Source organism: Mycetomoellerius zeteki, unplaced genomic scaffold (genome assembly GCF_001594055.1).
Source record: "Mycetomoellerius zeteki isolate Tzet28-1 unplaced genomic scaffold, Tzet1.0 scaffold243, whole genome shotgun sequence".
NCBI lineage: Eukaryota > Metazoa > Arthropoda > Insecta > Hymenoptera > Formicidae > Mycetomoellerius > Mycetomoellerius zeteki.
The window spans coordinates 465948-485977 of NW_017257220.1; the positions used below are offsets into that span (position 1 = coordinate 465948).

Sequence of the window (20030 nt, forward strand, 5' to 3'; positions counted from 1 at the left end):
TTGCAGTTTTCGCCATCTCCTTCCCTTCTCTCTTGTTCCATCTGGTATGGCCATCATCATATTGCAGTTTCTTCTGGATGAGTCATGATACGTCCAAAGCAATGTCGCAGTTTAATTTCATACGGATCACATTGTTCACTCGTGCGATTATTTGCGCACTACAAATCAATTATTTGATTTTAGTCACAGCGAGTCCGTATATAAAAACATTAATTTATGAATAATTTGAGATTAGATGGCGATAATTCAAGGATTATTTTCGTGGTTGTTGCATCATAATAAAGATAATGAAAGTACGCTTTTACATAGTCCCCGCTTTCGACGCTCGTGGTTACAAAATTGTATCGGTTTAACTTTCCGACAAGACAAGTGTTGATTTACGATTCTCGCAGGCTATATATTTCACAGTTATCTGATTTAAAACTTTATATTAAACTTTCTCTGAAGGTTAAATCCCAATGGGATTAACAAGGATCGTCGGCATGGCGTCGAGTTTTTGGTTTTTCGACTAGCATTCATACATTTTGATGGAAAATAGTCGCTGTTCCATACCGAGTTAGGAAAAGGATATTTGTGCAGACAGAGTAGAATCGTGAATATTTCCGGCCAGATTTTCCGGCCAGTATCCGCCGGCGTTACGAATATTCGGCCAGTTCGGTGGCCAAATAGTCCCTCACTCGCTGCCTGCTCGCTTGAACACGGAGGATAATCCTCGTGGATTATTGCGCTATCACGTGGGTCCATACGTGCTCACGAGTAGGATGCCCTAGGACGTCGTATTTGTATGCCGTGGAATACACCTACGTGTTTGTATCGCACAGGTTCTCCATGGAAACCCTTGCTAGGGGCCGGGCCTGCTGCGATACCCTAATTCCTAAATCTGTCGCCATAAGTCCTCGTTACAATAAATAACCCGACCGGTGTGTCTGAGCTTGCGTCTCCTGCTTTCTCCTCCTTCCCTTCTATCTTCTCTTTCTCCTTCTGGACCATCTCCCGCTGCTTTCTCTGAACTAGCTTTAAATATAAGCCTACTTTCCGCGTGCATACGATTTAATTGTTCTATAAAAAATGTCCTGCATTATATAAAATTATTTACTAATTTACTAACAAAAATGTTTCATAGATAAAAATATTTTTTATGTATATTATTCTATGACGTTAATGTAAAAAGAAATTCTGCATTAGAAATATAATATATCAATAGATTGAGCGAAATGCGATAATAGTACATATATCCGAAGAAAGATGTTAAACTTCAGAGTGGCAATTTTTATTTTCTATTTTTAAAAAGCATCTCTTCTTTAATCCTGCAATATTTCAATTATTATTTAAGATTTATATTTTACACCATCGGTATTTTTGATTTTCAGCTACCGTCTTATGTTCAACACATTGCTGCTCTGATTTACATTTCTTCTATCACGCACTTATTGCATCTTATACTAAAAGCGGGTACACAAAAAGGCATGCTGGGGCGTGAAATAATACGATCGATAAATCCTAATAAATGTCTACCTGCCCTGTACAGACATATATAAATAAAACGACGGTGTTCTCTCTTTCTCTTTTTCTCTTTTTTTTTGCACGCGAAGAGCGTGATCAAGCGCATTCTGTCCATGTGTGCGTGGTCACGTGCGTTGACACGCATGCGCTACATCCAACCATGCTATACAGCTTCATCATGGGCGCCACAATATAGTATAACAACATATACTGATCATAGTATATGCCGGGCTGAAGATCTTTTACAAAAAATCTTTGATACGAAAATAAACATTTACAAAAGAATTATTGGGTAATGATTGTGTTATAAATTAATATTAGAGCAATCTTAAATTATATATGATAATTTATATGTATACATGAAAAGCATATGTATTGGAAAATGAAGATATTTCATATAATTTATAATGTTATTTATAAATAACAATTAAATATATGACGTATATAATTTTCAATTTAAGCAAATGATAATAAGAAATTGTAAATTAGATCGTAATTAATTATAAAAATTTGAAAATCTACAATAACATAAAAAATTTCGAAAGTACATAAATTATTTTGCTTATATTGCAATTAATTTATATCTTGCAATTATATGTTACATTAATGATCAAATATTTATGCATAAGAGCCGTAAGAAAAAAGGTTCTGTTGCGCAACTTTGTCATAAAATCGCTGTAGGAGGTAATACAAGCTCAGTTATAGTTGCTGCAATGTGAAGATGCATTCAGAATAGGAAAGAAAGAAAAGGGAAGTAGACAAAGAAGAGTTAAAGTTAAAATCACGTGAGAGAGAGATGCATTTCGAGAGTGTATGAGAACGAGTCGTTAAGGGGCGGGAAAGATGGCGTAAGGGGGTACGAGGGGGTCGTGAGAGGTGGCGGCGGCAGGGGGAGGTGGTACAGTGGAGGATGAAGGTGGTGGGGGTGTGCATTGCGGATTTATTCCCGCCAACACATTCATCATGGCGGATTTAGCTGAACCCGTAACGCATTGCCGTGGATATATATCTGCTTCCATCCCTACCCTAACTTTCTCCCTCCTCCGTCCTTTACCCCTCCCCACCACCTCATCACAATTCCGACCGAATCCTCGCCGGTATATCCTGTATTCTGACAAAACCTCTCTTTTTCAATGACTTCCTAACTCTTTCCACAATACGTGAAGCGAAAGGATACTGGATCGTTTACGATGCTCCGAGTATTATGTTTTGTAACGGTATATTTTACCATCGCGATGTAATAACATAAATATCACTACCGATTTAATGAATAGCTTAATCTCCATCTAAACATCATGATTTGAAGAAAATCTTATAAAAGTCCATCATAATTTGTATCTCACAAAGATAGATTAAAAAAATTATACTAAAATGAGCTACATATATGCGCAGCTTTTTTTCCTTTCTATTGAACATTCGCGGCAGAAACAGACCGTAAATAGCTCTTTAATAAATCTTTGATGTGCTATCAGCAGCTGATCGCAATGCATCATGGCGTAGCGTTGACAGACCCCTCTAACTACTCTTCACCCTTCGTCCTCTGCTATCCCCTCTCTTCTGCTTCGCGTAGATACGATATTACGGGGATTGGTATAAATCTATGGCTCATCCATCTACATTTTATCCCCGGAGAACCAAGACACTCACGCAGAAACGCGCGCACAAGTGCACACATAAGCCGAAACGTGCACAAACACCGTCAAAATCTTCCTTCTTCTCCACTCCTCTCATATCCTGAGGGTCGCTATTCGCCCTTCTCCCTCGAGACGGTTCAAATCCGATCTCCAGCTCAACTCACCCTCCCCTGCTGGCTTCCTCGTTCCACCTGCTCTATCGAGATTCCAATAGCGGCCTTATCGAAGGCTTTGTACGATGAGGGATCGCAAGCTACCCGGGCACTTTCTGCGGTCCTCATGATATTTCACATTTATTATCATATTTTAGTTATTCGCAATCATTCTTTATCAAATCAAGATGTTATTAACAAAGATGCGAAAAAAATCGAAGAAGACTCTGCGCTTTATAAAAGTGAGAATTTCGTTCACAAAAATAGTGACAATATTATAAAAAATAAATTAGTGATTTTTAATATATTATTGAGTTGTAATAATTTATTAATTTATAAATAATATCAGACATTTTATTTTAATTATTTTCTTTTTATGTACCTATAACTAATATATATTTGAGAAGAAAAATATACTTTATACTTACTGTAATTTTTGACAATATATAAATATATTAACATTACAATCTACAACAAGCATTAATTAATTAAATCGTATTTTATTCAACTCCAGAAGCTCTTTCTCTCTCTGGTACTGCCAACGGGTGATGATTCATAAATGATGAGTCCAGAATTCCTTGGCGCCATTCTGTAAATACGGAGGGCAGCGCGTTAGCTCAAAAAGAATTCCCTGCGTCATCTGTACACTGCAAGTTCGTTTCTCTATTTACTCATCGCATTGAATCCAAATCAGTACTACTCTACATTGGATGTTCAACAGAAACGTACTATTACTTGATAGAATACCACCCTATAAGAACGAAAGAGAGAAGATATGGACACACAAAATTCAACTCCTAAAGAGTTGACGGTTGCAAAAGTTATAAACTAAACGCACGCATAGTGCAAGAAATGAAATCACAATGCACTAAGACTTGATCGCATGCTCGATTAATACTGAGGTTATCCTCGAAAAATTGATAGTTAAAAGTGATAGGAATGTTTTGAGATAGGGAAAACTTGCTTCGGCTTATTCCTCCCCGTTGGTCTAACAAAGTGCGATCGACGACGGTATATATAACAGCTGCTCCAAGTGGCCCTTCCGGTAAGAATGGGGAGGAACGATTCCCCCTTTTCACTCTAGTGCCTGTCTTTTTCCCTATGCCAAATATGGCGGTTGTCTCACGCGAAGGCTTTTGGATTTCGATTTAATTCACGTCGCAAACTGTGGTGCGACTTTGAAAGATTTATTACGGAACTTTTTAATTCTATATATTTTATGTAAAATATCGTTGCTAGTAATCATTCTTAACTACATTCTTATTTTACGTCCGCGAAACGTTCTCGACGATTTATATCGTGACAAAAAGATTGCCATTTCTTACTGCACAAATAAGTTATTCGCCGACGCAAAGGACTTCTTACAAAGTCGAGTTACTTCGTTGCGCAGAAACGTGGCACTGATACACCTCCAAACAGTACGACGTAGTTTCTTAACTTCTGCTTTCGTCATCAAACTTTCATGAGGTACCGAACGATACGTCGAGCAGGAAAAACTTGCCACGAAATTACCAAGGGCCTCGTGTCATAGCTCGCTTCGTATGCCACAGCGTGGAAGAGGGTGGAGTAGGGATAGGATGGAAACTAAGCAAGAGATGGAAACTGGCAACGAAAGAGAAAGAAAGAAGAGGTGTATCCCGACCCAAATTCAAGGGACGAGAAAACTTGGCTCGTCAATCAGCAGCCGGAACGAAGAAAGTTCCGGTGTGAGGACAAACGCTTGTCCTCTCGCTGTATATCTTTGATATCTTGTATCCACGAGTGTACACGACATTCGAAGCTTCGTTCTCTCTATTTGTGATAGTTTCAGACACACTATACAATCTCGTACATCTCTCATTACACTGCGCGCGACGAGAAAACGCTGAATCGTATCAGTCGAAAGGCTGGAGATTAACGGCGGAACTTTGGTGGCTAAAACAGTGATTAAGTGCCGCTAACCAAAATTCAATCCGGTATTAAATTCTCAATAAATTCAAGAAATACGATCTGACGGGACTTGTAAATAAAGAGTTTAAAGTAAGTGACATTCACATTCATACGTAGAAGAAATTATGAACAATTTATGAATATTAAGTACAGTTGAACATACAGTTTGAATATACTAAGAAAACCTATAAAGAAAGATAAAACGTGCACTATCCTTTTAATTGTTTGCTTACTCCATTTATTGCTCCATGAAAGATAACAGTGGCATTGATTACAGATTATAATAAAATAATTACAAATATATATAAAAACAAGATTGTCCCATTGACAATATGATGTAAATAAAGCAAAAGAAGAATTCTCATTCTCTCGTTTCCGAAATGCACGACGTTTCGTCAAGAGATAATTGCGACGAAAAGACAAAGATGCAATCAGAATATTTGTGCATCGGACTATGAAAATTAATGAAAAATCTGTAAATGTGTGTGCTGTGAATGCTGTACAGGACATTGTTAGCCAATGGATGAATATACCGCCATGTTCAAAGGTTTCAGGAATGCATCAAGATTCAGTTAAATCATTTTTCATAACGGACGAGCGACTTCCTCGAAGAGGCCGTAGCTCGCGTATAGCCGCGACGGCGACGGTCGTCGCCCGTATCTCACCATGGCCATCAGTATTTTCCAACTTGTCTCACGGATTCCCTCCTGCATGCCCCCCTCACTGACGTAAGTAACAACATATATAAAAGTAAGTGACTCGACTCTCTCGCGGGGCGGTGATACAGGGTCCTCCTATCTGCGAAGTCTATCGGGCAGTAAACAGCGTGCGGCAGATAAGGCGGGAGATATATTATAGACTCCGTCCCGTCGCGTACGAACGTATACAGAACGAGGCCGTGATAGCTAGCTGGCTCTAGCCAAGCCCAAAGCCCGACGCTAGAGCGCGGGAGGTGCGCTCTATATATTTCGCTTCTTTTTTCGCCCGAGCTTCGTTCTGGTAAAAACGCCGCCGGCGTCTGAATACTCGCGCGCGGAGGACGGAAGTCGGTTTGCAAGCCAAGCATGGGGCGGCGGCGCCGAGCAACCCCTTATTTTACTCCTTCCTAGTCGGTGGCCCAAGTAGCTGTGCCTCCCTCTTCCCACCCTTTAGGATCGACTCCGACTATCCCCGCTCGTCGCCCGCACCCGGACCCGGTTCACCGTCCTCTACTTTAACTTCTTTCACTTCTCGATCTTTTTCTTCTCTGGCCAATGCTCGAATGCTCGATGCTGCGATACATCACGTGCACGCTGTTGCCAGTTGACTTTCTATCTCTCCCACCCCGCTTTCCTTCAGCAGACACGGAAATCTAACTCCAAACTCACCAAACGAACATTTCTCCTTTCTCTTTTGGCAAACTGCCATCTATTCACAGATTGAAACTTCTTACTGTTAGGCTTCTACGATAAGAATTGACAAAATTGCGATCTCTGCAACTATCAACGTGATTTACTCATCGGACAAATAAAATTCGTTATACGTGTACATTTTAAGCGAAACTATTGTTACACGCTAAATATTAGTTCGTAGAATAGTTGCACTTTTCGTCACAGTCGGCGCAGTTGCATGGATAATTTTATATACGAGACATGTTAGAAAGGGAAGAAAGGATTATGGTTTATTTCAACGTTATTTCAAAACGATGCAATGTTGGGGGCAAGTTATTATACCGCTGTCAGCCGCCGCACTACCCCACGTTGATCTGCATAACCATCATGGTCTCCCCTATAGAACGTTCTGGTAGAAGACCAGCCCTTTGCCGTGACTCCAAACCACTCAATGGAGACGCGGCTATCAGCCAACCGCAAAAGCGATTACAAATTAACGTGACGTTTCTTCGCGCTTTAATATGAACTCCCGTTATGTCTCCCATCCCTCTTACGCACACCCTTTCTTACTCCCCAGGGGGCGAATACAATTATCGTGCCTTTTGTTTCACAATTGCAGTTACTTCTCTGTTTCCTATCTGGAGGGTGAATGATGTACTATCTACTTTTATTTTTGTATTCTTACGTCGATGTTACGTTAGTGCGACTTAGTTACATTAGTGATGATGCTTTATTTGCCCTTTTGTATTAAGGTACCATTTTATTAAGAATCTTATTCGGGGAATTTTCCGAAAATATATATTTCTTTTTTCAATAATAAAAGACAAGTTTATCAATATCATAATTAATTATGAAGTTTAAATAATAATACAATTATATTAAAAATAATGCTGTAGAAATAAAATATATTGTTCTTTCAATGTAATTAAAAATAAATATGTTTTACATATATAAAAATGTATTTATATGCATATACATATCTTACATTTAATAATAAAATAAATTATTATGATTTATTGTGTCAAAATCTCTGAAAATTATATCTCAAACAATACATGAGTTCTAAACAAGCTTACAGATATAGTCAACTATCTGGTTGAAGTTTAATTTTCCGAACAAAGCAGACATGTTTCCTTCTCTCTTGTGAAGAAAGAAAAAAAATATTTGTAGCACGTAAAACAAGCCGACACAAAGTTATCTCCCACGTAGTTCTAGATTTACGAGATCCGCCGCTGATTTCAAAGCCACGTTAAAAATGAAACAGCCTTGACAGCATGGTCTATTCCCCTCTAATTTTAATGGTCGATGCAGTCCCGTTTTTTTTACTAAAAAAATTCTTAATGCGTGACGACCTGATCACTGACATTGTCACGCTTCCGCAAACATTTTTGGTCGGTGAGTCCCGTTAAGTCACAGTTATAATTTTAAGATGTAAAACGTGCATTTCTTTCTCTACAAATTTCAAGGTTTTTGTGCTGGAAAGTCTTACGAAAAAGATTATAGGTGTAACAAAAATCTTTTAATTCAAAGATCTTTCGTTGTAAGAAATCTCGAGGTTACAAGTTATACCTTGATATATTTATGTATAGCAGTTTCCTTAATTTTGCTTATTTAATAATGCCTATTACGTAAAAAAATTGTGAAGTATTTTTGTATTTCTTGATATCACACTAAAAAAAATAATTCTTTAAATTTTATGTTAATACAAATACGAGTAAATGTATAAAAGCAAGACGTAAAAAATATTTTAATATAAAAATTTGGAATAAAAGCTTTGTTAATATATAATAAATTTGAAATTAAATATGGAATAATGATAATTTTGTTATTAAATATGTAGAAATTTAAAGCTTAACTTTTTTTATCGTCAATTAACAATATATTGTTAATATTTAATCAGTAATTATTTTTGAACATATTAGTGATTCACTTTATATAATATGTTTACAATATGTTTTTCTTATATATAATGTATAATTTATTTTGTATAACATTTATAGTATGTAGACTTCAGAATATTTGAGATTAAAAGTTTTCATCTCTTATTTTAATTAATTTTCACAGAGTTCGCTCTTCTAATTTCGTGCCTCAATCTATAAAAACATCAAGATGTGTCGCTTCCAAGTATAATTTACCAAGATAAAATTGTCCCTCATATATTCACCATGGGGCTATGTTTCTCATGTAAATACTGAAAGAAACTGACATCACCGAGGAAATGCTTTGATCCTATCATCTAGATACTTAAGACGTCAAAGCTGCTTATTAAAATAATTTAAGATTTGTACATACAGCATTACTAGGAAATTTTACTTTGTGCGTAGTTTGTTTGTACGATATACTGAATATTTAGGTGACAAAATTTTATGATAATTTAATATTAAAAAAAGAAATTTATTTAGATATACGAATTGATTCTGCTATTAAAAAAAATTAAAAGCAAAAATTAATATCCTTAATAAAGTAAAAGATTCAATATTTAAATACAATATATATAAGAATTATTAGCACTCATATATGAATACACATATAAAAAATAGTACGCTGTTCCATGTTATGCAGATGACAACGAGAAATTAAATTAACAACTAATTCATAAAGGATCAGGAACAGCCAATAGCAGGTGGACGTTGCCGTTATCTTGAACGGGGTTGTCCAACCAAGAAATAATACAAGTGCACTAGGCAGAAGAGACCAACCTACCCCTTACTATCCGCACACCCGTCACCCGCAGATAAATCTTCCCGCCCTCTAATTGGCCTTCCCTCCATTTCCTCGGCCCATACCCTTGGTCGACCTGTTCCTTCTTCTCCTCTCCCTCACTTCCATACCTCCTTCTCTCTGTATTCCCCTTCCCTCTCCTCGTTCATTTCATCTCGGTTTCACTTCCCTACCTTCCTTCCCGGGCACGGCTCCAGGGAACGTACTCATCCTATGCGCCACCACCCTTTCCTCCCACCATTCATCTCTAAACCGGCGAATTATTAGAATTATTAGACATTATATTGGCCGCAAAATGTCCGTTAAACCGCCAGAACTCAATTGTAAATTAAGATTTCTGATAATGCCGTGAGATGTATGTGTTCCAAACTTAGCAGCTATTATTAAAGTTCTAGATTCATATATTAGTGGGATTTGTTCCCAAAATCTATCCGAAGAAGTATCAGAATGTTTTATGTATGTGTAATACATACAGTGCGCGTAAATGTAAATATAACAAAATATAAAGCAATTCTGAACCTATTGACACATGTCTGTCAATTATATAATAAATTAAGATATACTCAAACATTTTATCAAAGTGTTGATATTTTGAAACAAAATAAAAGAGAATATAGAACATATTCGTCAGGAATCCGAGAACAAGACTCAATATTAAAGCTCAATATAAAGTATGAATGTCTTGGCTAGTGTAAACAAATCTTAACGAGCACTCCCGAAACGCATGGAGATATAATTTGTGCTCGAATCGAAAATGATTCAGCACTCGTGGAAATAACAGATACTAACCGAGAGTTATGAGCGCATCGTTACGAATACGTGTAATATTTGCAGCAGCAAGAGCAACATCAGCGAGGCTTTTGCATTTCTCCTTCTCTATCCTACTCGACCGTTCTCCATTTCTCTTTCGGCCAACCAACCACCTCACAGTTCGTTTCCGTGTTGTTACATAATACACGCTGCAGCGCGGTTACGTGGATGAGGGATGAGGTGCTGCGTTGCCTAATAACCTCCCCTTTGCACAACACCCCCTCAAACCCGACTGAATCCTCCTCCAACCCCCTTGTTATACCAAGCGCACAGGATACGATGGTATTTGCGAGCGGTGCATGCAACTACGGGCAAACCACCCTGCAAGAGCACGACGATATAGAAACACCGCTAGAACATCGCTGACGAGAGAGAGAGAGAGAGAGAGAGAGAGAGAGAGAGAGAGAGAGAGAGAGAAGAGGAGATGGAGGAAGAAGAGAAGGAAGAGGAGGAGGAGAGGAAGAAGAGGAGAAACAGGAGGAGGAGAAAAGGGAGGAAGTATCTGAGGGCACCAGGTTACGGAGAGAGAAGCGTGAAGTAATTATATGAGGGCGGAGCACGCTAGGCTCATCTACACCTAACACATTCATATCAGTCGGCCCGAGCCAAGGAGCTGCTGAAACGTGAAGCTCGTACATCAGGATTTCGTTGCTGGGATAGTAGACTCCTCGAGGAGTATCGCAGAATGAGTTTTCACACAGCAAAACCTATTGCTGATTCCTTCTTATAGAATAAAAAAAAATTCTTAATATGTAGCACGTGCAAATTCATCTTTTCATTAATTTTAATATATTATAAAATGTATCGTGTTTATTCGATAACAAATAAAAATGTATTACAAGGTTTATAACAATAAAAATTATAAAAAGACTTTAAGAGAAAGACACGAACTTTATAATTGAGGATAAAAAAAACTGTGCCACTAGAAAGCCGCTTCATCGAATCAAGAAACTTGTGAATAAAATTTCTCATAATATCTAACCATCAATGAAAAATCATTGCACAGGATAGAAAAGAGCTAGGTGGAAAGATTAAAGAAGCAAAAGAAAAATGGCGCGGGAGGAGGAGAATAGTGTTATACATTTAAGTGAATACACCTATATAGAGGGACTTACTGGGATTCAATTACCGCAACGTCTGCAAAGCACGCTATTCCCACACCCTTAAAAGACTACCCCTCGCGTTGTACGCGTCCCTACCTTTCCATCTCCTCAAGAACGAACAGGTGCTCTTGTGCCTGCTGTAAATTGTTCCCCCTGTAATCCAAAGTAAAGCGGTCGTTTTATCCGCGCCATGGCGAGATGGATGCCTCGCTACGTCTTTTCACGTAATAGATTGCAGCTACGCAGCTAATGCTCTCGGTTTTGATCAAAATTATGTTTTTTACCGACTTAAGAATGAATTTTAATTCATACTTAGTCAATGTTAACGGTAAATATCTAAAAACATAGCGGTTTATATACAACAGAATGAAAAATAATGCATTCAACTAAATAAAAACATAAAAAAATTAATACGCAATATGTGAATTATTAATTAACAATATGCTATTTTGCTTTAGAACTAATAATCTAAAAACAATGTGTGAAATATATAATGTAAAATTTTAATACAAATGTTATTTTTATTTCTTTTAAATAAATTTTTATTCGATCTTAAATTTATACGACTTAGAAGTTGCATAAAATTATAATACAGTCACAGAAACAAACTCTTTGTAATAAAACATATACGTAATATCTTCAAACCTACTACTTTTTAAAATAACTGTCTTGATTTAGTACATGACTGATTAAATTGATTTCATATATATTTTTGGATAATTAAATTTCATTTTTATTTATCTTGGATAAATTTTAATATATGTTTTTAATAAATAACATTGATTTTTTTTAAATATAATTTTATTTCGCGGATTTGAGATAATAACGTTCAGTATGAAAGCACGTGCGTAATAAGATTTCTAAAACGTGATTTTCGAGGATCGGTTTCACCCTTAAGATTAAAGAACCAAGGTTCACGGAGTTATAACTAAGGATCAGAGAATAGGAAGTGTTGCGTGAGACCAATAGCAAACTTATGCCTAGATCGGTTATGTACCTTCGTTCGGTTCGAACATAGGTACATAATTCATCGGGTGTGCACCATTGTCGGGAACTTCATTAATACAAATGGCGTCTGCTGAATTCTGCCCCCAACCGCTCCCCGCTACGTGTACGATAGTAACGAGAGCTTCCGTCTGTACATGTGTATGCGATTGTGTATGCTCGTGCGTGTTAGCGCACGTATATAGGAATAGCGAACGATAGAAGCATCCACCGTGCTATGCTGAACGTGTGTGCCACCCCTGGAGACGCCGAGATACGCGGGACATATTTTTGCAGTCCTTGTCGACTTTCATGAGGGAGTCTTTCCGCAATAACATATTAATATCCCCGAGCGTCGCGAGACTTATGATTGTCCGTAGAAAGCTCAACTCTGGATCAACGTGGCGCCCGTTAAAGCGGTTCCATCCTGTACCGCGATGACACTGCCTAACGAGTGCTTTAAGTGCCGTAAAGCAAGCGCCGCACGTCCTTTACTTTCTACATCGTAATATCGTTAAGGAATTGTTAACGAAACGCGCGATAGAAAATTTTGCTCGCGTTAAAGTAATATTTTTGTTAATGATAAATAACGAGATCAAAGAATCATTCTAAGTAATATCTTATTATCGATCTAGAAAATATCATCGTATTGTTATCGTAAAAATCGATCGTACTCGCGGTGTATTTTAATAATAATCGAACATATAATTCTTAAAATTTGATTCAAAAATCGCGAAAGAGTAACAAATGACGGGATCAAGGAAAGCAGATCTGGTACGGGATAAACTGCTGCGGCCAGGGCCGCAGGCAATGAAGCGTAAGACGTGAAATTTCAAGTTTACATCGCATTTATTTTTTTAGCAATCGTATAATCAATGTAATATTACAATAGCGTTCAAAACGACAACCGTCCCGAAAAACGCCGGAATATAATCTTAGTCACAGGCAGCTAGTGCGGCCCTGGTCGCTGTCGGATTACATACAATCAGGATTCAGATTTGTAAATAGTTAGTATCCTAATATATTACAAAAAAGAAGAATTTGCCACGCGGAACATTTACACAAATAACTACCACTACGCATAGGTAACACCTATCCCTAACAGGACTATGTGCTTAATTGATAACGTATAGCACAGCAGAGCAATGAAATATTTGTTCTGAGAAATCCACAAAATAAATAACTATTAACATTACATACCTCTTAGAAATACTGCATTTACGTATTATTCTCACATCCTCTTAGCGGCTATTCGTATACATTCATTAACTAGAATAGAGTTGCTTTATAGGATAGCGCCACAAATCTCTTTAGAGCAGGCGTCTATGTACTAGATAGAATACATACATTACAATATTCGCATTTGTAATCCATCTTTTCGTCTTACTTTTCTCAGATCAATGCTGATTGGAAAAAAGAAACGTTTTCTCTTTCTCTCTTTCTCTTTTTCTCCAAAAGATCCTTTCTAAATTTATTTTAAAAGAGATATCCATCTCGAGATCGCGCACTCTTGACCGCTTTAGCAGGTACTTAAGCAGACGCACATCATAAACGTTTCTATACAACATTAACAAAATTATCGAATATCGATATATATATATTTTGTACCAATCGAAAGCATTACATTTCCATCATTAGTCTCACTTGCTGCCGGTATACGTTTTCAAATAATAATTCTAAGTAATAACGAAAAATGAAATAAAACAGTCTTTTTATAACAAATGAGCGAAAATTACTATTAGCAAAGCGAAAGTGGTAACAATATAAACGCACTCTCTCATTGCTCGCAAATAATAAAAAAATAACAAAAACATAACATTAACAGATAAAATCGGTCTAGTTTATTTCCTCTCTTTTTTTTCTCTCTCACTCTTTCTTGCGAGATTGTATCGAGTGCGCATTTTCGAGAGAAAATATATTAAGCAATGGAAAATGAGGAGAACCGTGCTAATAGCAGTTTTGTACATTGAATTATGATAAAGAGTCATGCCTCCGTTAAGTTCGTCGCGAACTAATAGTTAACATCGACTCAATCTCACCCATCGATAGAGTTAGATGCTTTTTACGTCCTATATATTAACCCTATAAATAGTTGTAGCCTTTTCGTTACGTATCTCAGTTTCTAAGTTGTGTACAACCTATCGCAATGCACATCGGGAGAATGTGACTCTGTTTTCGGTCGATTTTTCGCAAACGACACCCCGGATCCGCGGCTGATTGGCCACCCTCGATAATTCAATCCCCTATCTACATGCTACTGCACCAAAGCAGAAACTACAGGTAGAGAGACCAGAAAGGGGAACGACTACAACAGAGCTAGGCTTATATGGATGATACTGTGTACTTGGATACTGATTGGTCTGGGAGCATATCGGTCAAAGTGAGCTACGGGAGGTAGCCATGGTGGGGAAGGTTCGTCACTCACCGGGTGCAGCATCCGATTCGCCGCAACCGATAAATTGACGATCGACAGATACGCACATCGACCATCTATTTGGCATTGCAGAGACAGCGGGTGCAGCCTGCCACTCACCTGAAGCATAAACAGAAACGACGAAGTGTTAGCTTATTATTTATGTTATCATAAATTAGAATGCATTAAATTTTTAATGGTGAGCAGTGAATATAATAATTTTACGCGCATTAATAAAGTACAAAAGAAATTATATCAATAAGAAATTATAATATCAATGAGAAATTAAAAATATTATTAAAATATACGTAATAAATCGTTATTGATTGTTTATTTGCTATAATGATTAGACTAAAATTTACAACGTAAAATGTTGAAATCTTTTAAAACTATGAAAGGTCTCCATTTCTTTTCAGAGAGCGAGACCATCACTTAAGACCAACTGTTTGAGAGTTTGACTTAGGACATTTATATATACAACGTGTTAGGGAAGCGATGGGTCGGGCCGCGAATGCTAGTTCAGCTTCTTTTGTAATAGAATGAATGCACATGGTGCCTTGTCCGATCACATGCACGTTGAGTCTGAGTTTTGGTAGTGTTAGTATCTCGGGATATCAATAGTTCACGTTAAGAGTGAAAGGGTTAGTCTCATGGAGAATGAGAGAGAACTTTACATCACTACAATTCTATTTCATTTTGTTGCGTTTACACAATCAATATTAAATAACAGAATTAAGACAACAAAAATTGTTTAATTATAATAAACGATTTATTAAGACCGTATATGTGAATACACAACAAGTAAGAGTTTAATGCCTATTATGGTCTAAGCTGGATCTTAGATGCTTTTTTTTTTAAATAATTTCTATGTGAATAATAGTATGAATCAATGAATGTAATAATTATATCTATTCAAAAATATCTTACTTGATTATGTTACATGTGTAAGACGTAAGTAAACTGTAAGTTTTATATAACTACAGAATTTTTAAATGTGTAATATACAGAAGTTATTTTTGTGACATATGTATACATATTCTACTATATCTATCATAAATAATTACATTTTCCCAACTAAATTTTATCCCTTATTATATAAGGAGGAAATCAATATCTATAAAATATCACAGTGACTCTGGATAAACAAAACAATTGTCCAGAATTTACTTCGAATTCGCACAATTCTTGTTACTTGGAAATTGTTTACACACGCTTGTATCTCATTTGAGCCGCGCCGTTTGCTGTTCGGCCTAGAATTACTTCGCCCTTCCAAAAGTACGCAATGTTCTGAAACTGAGTCTGGCGTATCTAAGCATCCTTCCCGTGAGCATTTATCAGGATTTCCAAAGGAGAAACTAGAGTTTTTAAGCCACCATAAATTCTCATACTTAAAACTCGCAAAAACCAGAAACACGATTCTCGATATGGCTCTGCAAAACAACGTCGTGCGCTTTATGTAATTCGCTGAGACGCTTCTATTAAGAAGTAAAAATAACTTCAAAATTATAATTTTGTGAGTCTCACACACGACATAAGTTCACATCAGTATAGAATATATATCACACAGAAGTGAATGTAATCCTATTTTTCCCGTTCGAATAAATCTTAACCGGTTCTCTTTCTTCATACGATATCGGTGCGATCTATTTAATCAGATTACAGGAAACGTTCAAGAAATAAGCCGCAAAAGATAAAAAGGTTGCAGCTGGCTTTATATATGTATATATGTGTATACGAATATGTATATGCGCACATGCGTGTATTTTTGTGCGGATGCGTGTCTGGAAAAGAGAAAGACAAAAGGGTTGAGAAGGGGTGTGAGAGGGAGTGGAATTGAGCACGGAGCAGTTATTATCTATCGCTCTCGTTACCACAGGTTGCTCGTAAACCGGCCGCATCAAGGGGATGGGGCAAAGTGGGATGGAGTGTAGAAGCATAGGTAGATAGGTAGATACCAGTACTCATATCGTCGTCGTCATCGTCCCGTACTCGCATAGCACCAGGGGTGAAGCCCCACTCCGGGCTATACTCATTGGTTACCCCTGCAGAATATCACGCGGAGTGCGAACGGACGGCTGTGTCTAGGGGGCTGTTCGAAAATCTCGGTTTGCCATTCTCTACGCTTGGCCGATCGTGAATAAAAATCAAGCTTGACCCGCCTCTTTTTTTATACTGTTAAATTTTAATTATATGTAGGAACTACCCGAGTTATTTTTTAGCGCAATTATCATCTATTGATAATAGAACAAACGCGTAAATATTTAATTTTTTTTTAATATTTTCAAATTTATTCGAAGATAATATTATCAAGAATATATTTAAAAATATGCAGTTACATTAAAATGTGTTACTGTTTGAAACTTTTTCAGTCAAATTGGAGGTTATAATAATAATTATTATGTAAATACTCTTCAATTATTATTACGTCTTTTGTTAGTAAAGTTAATTGTTCGATATACAAATTATTCAGTTAATGTGGCAAATAAAATATTATAATAACAAAAAATAGTAAATTCCCATCCATCTTTAAGTTTGTCAGGTACACAGTCTCCTGAAAGATATATTAATTCGCACGCCAGCAGATATATAGAAACCGTAGCGTACAAAATATGCGATTTCTCAAGGGCAGAACAGGTACACCTATGGATGCATACATCGTCGAAGCTGTGGTTGACGGGCCAGTGGATAGCTCGGAGAGGGGTTTGGATTGAGATCGAGTCAGAATTTTTTACCAGGACGGCGTTGAACGAACGCGAGTGCGCGAAACCCCCGCGGAGCAACAGTGCGCTCGTCCCGCGACAGGGGGCAGCACTACCATTGCACTATACCGATATTGTGTAGCGTGTAGTTGCTACGAGCAGCCGCTGCACCAGGAACTCATAAATCTCCCGGGATATAGATGGCTCTAGTGTCGCGTGAGGTTGCAAGCTACCCCATGCAGGGTGCCGTGAAACGCCCTCCCATCCCTATCCTATCCCTTCACCCGGCCCACTTCATCGTTCCTCTCGCTCTCTCGTCGTCGCCCATCCATTCCATGACCGAATTACTGGAATCCCTCCTTCCGGACCGAAGGTGGACTTTTCGAAACGAACGATGCTCGTTCTTCAATACTAATCAAAATGCATGGATATTTCGAACTCGGTCTCGGTGCGCTTAAAGATTCATTAGTACTGAATAAAACAACTTTACCAGATTAAATAGAAACACTTTTAAATGATGAATTATTGGAAAATAAATAAGCTAGAAGCGCGCACGTCGGCATGTAAATTACAATATGTATTGTCTTCAAACACTTGGTTTCAAAAGTTTAGTATCGCTGACATCGACAGTCTAAAAATATGAACGTGCCATCATGTTTTCAACGATTGAGTATGGCCATTAAAGCAGAGTTGTATAATAAAGATAAAAAAAATAAAAAGAATAATGAGATAAGAATACAATTTTAAAAAAAATTCTTTTACAAAAGATTTTATTTACTAAAAATGTTATTGTAAAATAAAAAATTGAGAAAAAATTTGATGCGTGTATGAGTAGAGTGGCGAGAAGGGATAAATAAAAATGTTTGGCTTTTAATTTTTTCTTTGTGCCCCCTGCTGTATTTACACCGCAGATATAACCGAAATATTTGAAGAGAAATATTCCTGTTGTATCTTTTTTCACACCAATGAGATGATATTAAAGTAAAAAAATTGTTCTATATATTTTTTTGTATAATAATATACGCTTGACTTAACTATAAATATAAATAATTTGTTGGAAACCGTAATATTCGCAAATTTATATAAAATCTTAAATTTTAATAAAATGAAACTTAAATTCAACTGATTTGAAATATTAATGAATGACGAGAATATGCGAAAAAGAAAACTCAGAATATGTGAAAAAACTAAAAGTACGTCTTTAATAACAAGAAAGAATTATGTGTTGATATGACTTCAGTGCAGGAATAAAACAAGTATATGGAGTAGCTTGAAGGAAAAAGAGAGAGATGAAAGAAAGGAGAAAAAACAGAATAAACGGAAGATCCAGGGACCAAACAGCCAGTCAGCGAGCTAGCTAGCCAGGCAGCCAGCCAGTTAATCAGAGAAAGAAGAGAAGGCGACACCGATGATGAATCACTCGTTAGAAATGAGTGGGAGCGAAAGAGAAAAAGGGAAAAGAAAGAGCAATAAGAAAATATCCATGCAAAAAACGCACTACGTTGGAACGCACTAAAGCGAGTCGCTAACTGACTTATCTAGACATCAGAGTCTGCGACTCGTTCTCCTGACTTCGCGAGAACAGAGTTTCGAACATTTTAGACATTAACTGTAATAAAATTTAGAGGAGTCACTCATTAGTTAAAAGTATTTGCAATTAATGTGTACAAAAAATATATATACGTTCACAACATAAATAAATTAACAAACAAATGAGAATTAATATGTCATATACATAGCATGACATATATGCTTTAGGAATTCAGATGACACACGTTGATTAACAGTAAATGATCTGAAATAAAAATCACAAGATAGCATGATTGTTGGTAATTTTTCGAATTTTTGTAATAACAAGACGTGAAGCCAGTTAAATCATTGAAAACAATGTGTTACGAAAAGATAACGATCGAGAAGATAACCAATCGCCAACGAGAAAACTGAATTCTTCCCGTGGGCATGTCGGACAAATCCGAAGGGTCGACTTGCCGTCGCCGAGGAAATTGGGTTCGTCTTACGGACCTACAGAAGTGCGCAAGTAAAAGAAGTTCCAGTATCATCAAAGAATGTCTCAACGTCGCGCGTTTATACGCGCACACCGATAGGGCTTATACAGAAGTTGCGTTCGCTTGGTCATGGGTAATGGTTTTACGAGCGTCAAGGGTGATATAAAGAAAATGAAAAACACACCGACGCTGTTGCCAGCATGCACGGCGTATAACTAACTACGTTGCTACCATGTCCCCCTCCTTTCCGCATCTACTTCTTAAGTTTGTGTACAGCGAGGGCAAAACCCGCTGCTTCGAAATACCTTCCGCTTCGCAACTTCCAATGCAAAGCACGACAATTAATCGTGAACCCCCCATATTATCAAATCACATCATGATTATATTGCCTATAAATATACTTTACTTATTTAACATTTAGGTATAGCATTAGCTTATAATAAATATTTTTAAATAAAATAATATTTCCTTAAAAATCTCCTTTTATCTTCTTCGTTAATTTGATTTATGTTGTTTAACTTTTGCTACAACGTTTTATAAGTTTAATAAAAAATTATAGTCTATTCAGTTTTTTCTCAATTTGCAAGTTACACAATCCATTATATGTTCCATAAAGTAACTAAATATATCCTTTCATGAATTTTGGCGCTACTGAAATAATGCCAACTCTCTTATATTCATCATAATATTGAAATAAGCTTTCAAA

The 20030-nt window shown here is 36.9% G+C and overlaps 1 protein-coding gene across 3 annotated transcripts in view; it reads right to left on the reverse strand.

Annotated features, from left to right (window-relative positions):
• Positions 1 to 3806: 3806 nt before the first annotated feature.
• The window catches only part of Ubx (ultrabithorax), a 109433-nt gene continuing 93209 nt past the window's right edge, over positions 3807 to 20030 (reverse strand). For 2 of the 3 annotated variants that reach the window (XM_018449339.1, XM_018449337.1), the window contains one exon: positions 13935 to 14739. The gene's annotated coding sequence lies outside the window, so the exon portion shown is untranslated. Of the gene's footprint in view, positions 3879 to 13934; positions 14740 to 20030 lie in introns of those variants that run through there. The other variant, XM_018449338.1, reaches the window with a different exon arrangement.